The 8,618-nt window shown below is 39.4% G+C and overlaps 1 protein-coding gene across 3 annotated transcripts in view; it reads right to left on the bottom strand.

The window, feature by feature from the left end:
• GPR39 (G protein-coupled receptor 39) overlaps nucleotides 1-8,618 on the bottom strand; it is a 130,997-nt gene that overhangs the window by 1,814 nt on the left and 120,565 nt on the right. The gene's annotated exons all lie outside the window — the stretch shown is intronic.

The following is an 8,618-nucleotide window of genomic DNA, read 5'->3' as shown; positions in this document are numbered from 1 at the left end:
TGTGAAAACAAATCATAAAATATTTAGTATCAGTTCTGCACTTACCGGCTAGGAAATGACACCAATTTTTCAGTGTTTTGCCTGACAGCTTCTTCTGCCAGTAGCAAAATTTGTTCCAAGGAAGGGGAAAAGAAGGAGCAGAGTGAGGGGGAAAAGCAAGGCACTGATTCAAGGTCACTGCAGTCTGTGCTCCGATAAGTATTATATAATATTTAAGACAGCATTTCTCTTTACTCCTTGGCATTGGTTACGTTCAAAGACATTGTCTTTCAGCGATAGTGCATTCCTCAAAAAATATTTTTCTCGTTCCTGCTCCCTTCCCTTTTCCTTCATCCCCCCTCAATTATTATTAAAAAAATACAGCCATATTAGAGCAGGCAATACCCAAAAGATGACCAGATTCTGTTTATATTTTACAATACAAATATGCATACAACTGTATATTTGGCATTATTTTTGGTAACTTTTCTCTTACAAAAGATATTTTTACGTACTGTGTGAATGGCTCTTTATGATAAGGAGCATATAATGGGCTTACCAGGAAAAAAAATCCAGTAGAATTAAAATATAAATTAATATGGCACAGGGGAAAAAAACACTCAAGTATACAATGGAAATGGCAAATAGTTGCAGTTAATATGAAGTATGTTCAAAACTTTGATATCCCATGCATTTTGTAATCACCTATAAACATATTTTCTCCACTTTATTAGGCCCTGGAGTTTTGTTTTGTTTTTCAGCACGTTAGATTTGTCCTTGATCCAGTACCAGGCCCACACAACGACAGCTAATTGCTGGTTGCAACAGGGGAAAGACTCCCAGGTACTTGTAGTGCTTCATCTGCTATAGCTGACAGAAACACTTTTATATAGAGCTTTAAAATATTCAGTGTCCTTCCCATTCATTATCTTGCATACAATGGAACCTATAAGGTAAGTCGCTGTTATTGCTGCCACTGAACAGAAAATGACTTGCTTTGAACCTCATAATGGTGGTGAGTCTTGAACCGTGATTGTAGTTCAGCCTCTTAGGCTGCAATCCTAACCCCATTTACCTAGAAGGAGGCCCCATTGATCGTGCTTTTAGCTGGTAGACTACAATGGGAGTTGATGAACACACACGCATGGTCTAGAAAACAGCCAATGTCTATTAGTTCCAGTTTAAGTATGCAAGGATTGCAGCCCAAGTTGCACTGAACACAGTAGGACCAACTTCTGAGTAAAAATGCATTGGATTGTGCTTTTAAATTTTGATTGATAATGTTTCTTTAACAGGAATCTCTTCCCAGAAACTGGATAGTATTAAAATGAATGTACTTGGAGCCTCTTTCTTTTTTCAAGGATGCACTCAGTGGTATGGGGGAAAGTGTTTAAAAAATTCTGTTTAATTATTAAACTCCTCTATAATGCAATTCCAAAGTTTTCAGCCTCTTTACCCTGCAATGGTGTTCCTTGTTTTGCAGTAAATGTGCCTTATGTGTAAAACAAAACACTTTCATAACAGAGGTTCCCCAACCATTGCAAATGTTTTCATTGATTTGTGCATTTTGCACCATGCCGTTTACTCAAGCTCCTATTTGCTCTCAGGCTAAGTTACTCAACGCAGCCTGCTTCTTTGGCAAGAGCACAAGCATTATGCTTATTTACTCTTGCCAAAATTAATCTGGACTCGTATCTAATCACTATTATATGGGAAGAGTAAAATAAAAAAGGTTAGAATAATTGAGATGTCCAGGATTCTAAATGGAAAAGAAAGATTGTTGTCTCGAGGAATGTAAAGGAATTTGATAATGCCGATAGAACGATAAATATGAATGTATATTGAAGTAGCGGGAAATTTTGGCCAGCACCTTGGAAGAGCCAGGATTGAACATAACCTTTGTGTGATAGTAGTTTTGTGAACCTTTTTGTTTTGAATGTTTACTTTTGGTTAATAAAAGAGATTAATTTTTGTAACTGAGAATTTTCCATTAATCAAAACCTTTCTGTATTTGCTGTGCTCATTACTACACCGTATATAAACACACAGATGTGTACAGTTTTAATGCCAAGGGACAGTTTTGCAACAGCAGACATCTTGGTGCGTTTGGTTTCGCAGACAGGAAAGTAACAGCTGGTGAACAAGATTGCCAGAGGCAAAGAGCAAACAGCATTCCCTAACCAAAATCAAACTGGACTGGTAGTGCATCTTACTTGACCACTGGTGACATGGTAGCACCCTCCTCTACCACACCTGAGGGTAACAGGTTGGCTTAGAGGGTGCAGAGCAGGTTATGCAGCATGCACAGGTCTATCTTCCAACACCTCCCCTCCCCTGGCAGCTGTTTGCCTAACTGTTGGGCTACACCCCTGCTGGTGAGCAAGGTTAAAAGGACTTAAACAGAAGGAAAATTGTCATTTTCCTCACAGGTGCTTAAGAACACATGACTAAGTTTGTAGATATTATACTCCCTGTTTTGCATCTTCCTATTATTCTCGATCATCCTCATGGCAACAGCTGCCCATAGCAGACCCAAGGTAGGTGCACTGTTTCTTTGCCAGCTCCTAATTAGTGCATAGATGGTATAAGGCACACACACAAAATGTCCTAACAATGAATGTGATGCCCTTGAGTTTCTAGTAACACATGGAAGATGGGATTGTGAGAAGTCGCTTAATTACTTCAAATCTTGGAGCCCAAACAGGCAAGCAGAAGAGTCAAGTGGAGACTGCTTTTACCAGACTGTATGTACCATTTCATACCAAACACATTCACACACATCACACTACTGAACCATGGTGTGTTTTGTATTTGTTACCATCACTACTCACAAACTAATTTGCAAAGGGCTGCAAAACCATGTTTTTTTGGAGCTTCTTTGTAAACCAGTGTGTTTGCTGAGATTTGCTTATGATTTCAAAAACCATATAGTTATGGCAATTGCTCTGCCTCAAAAGGCTGCTCGCTGTCCAGTGGTTCAGTGAATCTGAATGCTGAGCAAATGGAAAACAAAAGCATTAAAGAATTCTAAACCATGGTTTCCTGTTATACTGTGGAAATAAATGATGGCGTGAGCTGTTAGTTAGCACAATCATGGCTTGTTCTGATGTCTAAATTGAATCAGAAAGTAAAGAACTGCATTTTGAATGTTCCCATGACCATACAAAATTAGGCCTTGCTTTTAACATGCAGGAAGTCTCTGTACATGCAAGCAAACGTGTATGTGAGTGTACGTGTGTACATGTATACACTTACCTATTCAAACAAGCGCTTCCTAGCTCTACTTAGAAATTTACCTATTCGTTTAAATAGCAGAAAGTGAACCAGGTGATGGTTCTGATTGCATGTGTTCCCTGTTCCAATGCAATCCTATAAAAGTCTGCTCAGAAGGAAGTTCAATGGGACTTATTCCCTGGTAAATGTGTATGGGATTGTAGCCTATGCACACTAACCTAGGAGTAAGCCTCACTCCGTAGCAGTTATTTTGTGGTAGGTATGCATGACTGCAGTGTGAGTCGCTTTACCTCCTTTGCACTTGCTTCACTTCAGGTCCTTCCCTCTACTACAACAGACCTGCTTTTAAAACAGGCATTTCATCACCACTTGCTCTTTGATCATTCCTCATGTAAAAAGCACAATGAGGTCATGCCCTCACTCTTGTTTCTCTGTGCTGTCATAATCATTAACAAGAACTAAAGATCAATGAGGCACAGCACAGACGTCACTGAAGGCATGTAAATCTAACAAAGGTACTCTGTTTTTAAGAAAAAAAGGTGGACCCAATCAATTTACTTTTGAACCTTTAGAATACTTTCAATTTAGGCCAGTAGCCAGAAATTTTGTGATAAGATGTGCAATCATTGTATTACATCATCATCATCATCATCATTTCATTAAATAACTTTATGAAGTTAGGGCCTTGGGGCTATCCTAGTGCCTCTGTATTCATTGACCAAAACACTGGAAGGCAGGGTCGTTTTTTCCTGAGAAAAAGCCATGCATGCCTTTCCCCCAAAGTAGAAGTGATGCAGATATACATATCTATTTTTCAATTAAAGATGAACATTAGGGCCCTAATCTAGGATGTTTATGAAGAGGCCACACTGCTGTGGCTATTGTGAAGAAAAAGGGGGGAAAGCAAAAGCAGGAGAAGTGGAAACAAAGGAAATAACATCATAAGAGGCTGCTGGCTCAGGCCAGTGGCCCACCTATTCCAGCTCCTGCTCTCACTGTGGCCAACCCGCAAGCAGGCCCTGAGCACAAGCAAACTATGTTCTCCTGCAGTTTCCAGCAAGTGGAATGCAGAAACATTACTGCCTCCATCCATGGAGATGGAGCATAGCCATAATGTTGTCCGATCAACCTTGGACAACTTGCTGGCCACCAGTGCTTCATGTGGCAGTGAGTTACATAGTTTAACTATGTGCTGTGTGAAGAAGTACTTTCTTTTACCTGTGCTGGTCTTCCTTTGCGCGTCCACAAATTCTAATGCTATAAGAAAGGGAGCCCTTCACAATCTATTTAAACAACCCTGCACAGTTCAGTATCATAAGCAAAGTTGGTTACCTCACTGCTCACCCACTTTCTATATCCCTCCACCTGAAGAACTATTTATTCCTGCTCTCTGCTGCCCTGGTCCACAATTCCTGGACCTCTCCTGTTATTCCCTTGACTGCTAAGCTTACTCAGGAGACTTTGGTGAAGTACCTTGTCTAAATAGCACATAGTACACTATGGAAACTGGACCATCTCTACCTTCTTTTGGACACTTGCAGAATATTAGGTTTGTGAGACAGAACTGGCCTTTGCAGAAGACACACTGGCATAGTTTAAGCAAAGCTTGTTCTTCTATATGCTTTGTTATTTTAACAATACTTTACACCATATTTTCCAGCTAGCTAGCCTGTTAATTTCCAGGATCACCCCCGGATCACCCTTTTTTAAAAATGGTGTTTGTCATAACAGGAAGCTATGCTTTGGTTCAGACATAACAATCTTGCTCCCATGGCTTATGGAACTAAGAATGATTGTCGTCCCATATACTGTGATGCAAGAGTTCCAGAGTTTTGTTTCACTACAGTTTCCTGTGACTTCCAAACCAAGAAACTGCGCTTTAATCTATAAACTAGGCCACACATAGACAAACTCAGCCCTCCAGATGTTTTGGGACTACAACTCCCATCATCCCTAGCTAACAGGACCAGTGGTCAGGGATGATGGGAATTGTGGTCCCAAAACATCTGGAGGGCAGAGTTTGCCTATGCCTGAAGTAGGCTATGAAACAAGGATTGTGAAAGTCACTATACAATTTCCTTTTTTCCCTTTTTCTTTTTTTGTATACAGTCAGTTCAGGGCTAGTAGCAGGAATTCAGTGGCGTAAACAAAGAAAATAGCAGCAAACTTTCCCTCTCCATCCGGGTGGATTGGGCCCCAAGGATAAGTCCAGCAAATTGATAGCGACAAAAGCATTGGAACGTGTGGGATCATTCATTGAAGGTATCTTTCTGACGGCACTAAGTTAGATTTAGATATTGCTGAGATTATTAGTAATGAGTTTGTTCTGCATATCTGCCATATATTTAAAATGATCTAGAATGCCCCATCATAACACCAGTTTTATACTATTTTGAATTATATATAAAGAGGAGTTTTCAGTACCAATGCCTTATTCTTACTAGAACGCTATCCCTCCCAAGTTTTCCACAGTATCCAATGCATTATAACAGCTATAGCATAACTTCAAGCTATCATGCGGCAATTGGTTTAGGCCAACAGAAGGCAGGGAGATTTAATGCCTGTTAATCTGAGTTTTTTATTCTGCACCAACAAGGTATTTTATTGGCTTTTAAATTAAACACAGTCTCTCAAATTTACTGTTAATCTACCTTGAGTCTTCAGGGTTGTGTGGGTGATACATTTAATTAAATAAAAATATTGTTTTGGAACAAAATTCCAGCGGGCTGTCTCTTAGGTATTACAGACTGACACATTCACAGGGACAAATTACAATTTCAAAAAACCCCCACACCATTTGGACAATACTGTGTGCCAAAATTAGCATCCGGGACTATAAAACAAGACAAAAACACCGCATTACAGTCAGATTTTGTTCTTATCTATATTCTTGGCTTTGACCTTCACTGAGAGTATGAAATGTTGCACATGCAAGGTTCTTCCTTAGATTCTTCAGAAGGCACCAAACTGCTTGGTTGTACATTCAGCAAGTGAAAAATGAGTTGTTAGTAACCTTGCACGATACTGTAGAGGTTAGTCTTTCATGGGGCAGAAGGAAGGCTGTATGTGTAAACTTTGTCATTTTTATAAGCACAAGTAATAAGCTCATCTCTCTACCTCGGGGGTGGGGGTGGGGGACATCCTTTGCTTTTGCAGAGATGTGAATAAACATGGCGGGGGGAAGAGGTGGCAAGCAGTTAGGCAGGCAAGGAAACCCCAACCCAAAACACTTTACGTTTTGGCTCAGATGCTTAGGAATTACCACAAGCCTCCAAGGGAAACTGTTATATTCTCATTCAAGCCATAATACGATAGTGCATAAAATCCTTCCACTCTGTTTAATGTGCTGGTACAACCAATACAAACCTGAGTATGACACACTGAGAGAGACCGAATAGGCTATGCATAGCAACTACTACTGCTTTATAAATGGGCAGAGTGGGCTTAAGTAATGCAGTGTGAACTTTTATGTAGGCCAGTAAAGCAAATGCTCTTATAACACAGGAAGCAATATTTTCTATTAGACTGAGCAGCTGCTCCATCTTAGAACCTATTCAGTGGTCAGGGGCTTAGTGTGCTTTCAGAATACTGCAAATCTAATCAGAAGGTAAGGAGAGCGGTAGTTTCATTTCCCCCCCATCCAATTACTGTCCCCAACCCACAACAGCCATTAGATGGCACATACTTTTAAGAGAAGCATTTGCAGGAACAAAGCAAAGTGTCCATCCATCTATAGCTTCAGCTTTTAACATAGTGAAAAACAAACAGTCTTTCACTTAAATTTCTACACTTTCCCCCTCCTCCTCCTGTCTGCAAAAGCATGGTCCAGCCAAACATAAACACTTTTAAGTTATAAAATATGCTAAATTGATTTGTATCTCTATCTGTACTGTATATTTCTATATATATATTGAATTGTGGTTGCCTATGGCTCTGAGTAATAAAGATCCACTATCAGTAAGTCCCAGTAATTTACAAGAAAGAGTTAAGGTCACCACTGAATCTTTCCATACACGTTAGTAAGACTTTCAGTGCACGGCTACACATGTCTACTCAGATGGTAAGCCCCACTGAGTTTAATGGGGTTTATTCCCAGGTAAGTCGGTCTAAAACTGCAGCCTTAAAAATGCATGATTAGGTTGGATTTTGTTCTACACAGTCCCAAAGGATTTGAGTTTTTAGACTCTCTACAGAAGCACAAAACCAGAGTAGAAGTCATTTTTCCTAAGGTTGCAGCAGAAACTACATTATTCAAAAATCATGGTTGCAAATAAAAATATTGCATATTGATGTAATGCAGCGTAAAACACATGTATCCAAAATGTTGATTATCCTAATGCCTTGTTGCCCCACACAGCATTTAAGACATCATATAAGCAGATAATCCTACACCCAAGCCGGCTTATTATAAAAACCCATGGTGGTGCTCATGTTAAAATAAAAACAATTATCACAATTTATTAAATAGCATTCACACCAGCAAAACAGTCGCAGCAAAGTAAACGTAGCGTATTAAGTGCCAACAGCATAACTCTGCCTCACTGGCACAGAACAGAAGAAACTTGGCAGTCACTTTCCCCTTAACAATTCTTCCTTTTTATGACTCAACAACACTCCCTCAGGCAACAGGATTCCAAACTCAGCTCATTACTATCTGCATCTTTATTGAGGATTTTAAAATACATTCTAGAGAGCGGCATTCAAAGTACAGCGGAGAACACCGGATCATTTACTCACTCCAAGATTAATATGCATTCATCTTATGATGCTTTTAAAATGTTAAGTGTTGGGTTTTTTAAAATGTTAAGTTTTAAGGTCTAAGCAAACCTTGTCTCACAGCAGCCTCTCCAGAGAGACCAATTAACCCAAAGAACCTGAGTCATCTGATGAGTTAAAGACTGCTGCTGTTGTTAGGGGTGCTCAAATATTTATATCTGTATCTAATGCTGACCCCTGTTAACCATTTCCATAGTCACTTATATTTCAAGACTCCATTCTGGGTACCCCAATTACTTGCATGAGTCACAGGATATAGGTGATTCACTGGGACCAAGACCAACTCATTTACAAAAACAGTACTGGCATGAACAAGGTTAATTACCAAAAGGATTTTTTTGTCATTAAATTAATGGCACAAAAGAGGATTCCCAGCATCTGTTTATACACTGACATTTAAATGGTAATTGTCAGTGGAACATAAGCATATGGCTAGTTGCGTTCCGAGTGGACAAAAATGTACATGACTAAGTTTTAAAATTTTAGCTTTTCATTTACCTGACCTGGCTTATATATATATACCATAGTTAGGGATAAGTTGCGTCATTAGTCTCCTATCACCTTTCTGCATTATTTATATTTATAAAACCGGCGTCATAAAATCCCCCAGTGGGGAGTTTATTTTTAAA

The sequence above is a fragment of the Podarcis muralis genome, chromosome 1 (genome assembly GCF_964188315.1).
Source record: "Podarcis muralis chromosome 1, rPodMur119.hap1.1, whole genome shotgun sequence".
Taxonomy (NCBI): domain Eukaryota; kingdom Metazoa; phylum Chordata; class Lepidosauria; order Squamata; family Lacertidae; genus Podarcis; species Podarcis muralis.
The sequence above is the reverse complement of the archived record's forward strand: the minus strand, read 5'-3'. Positions and strand labels throughout refer to the sequence as shown.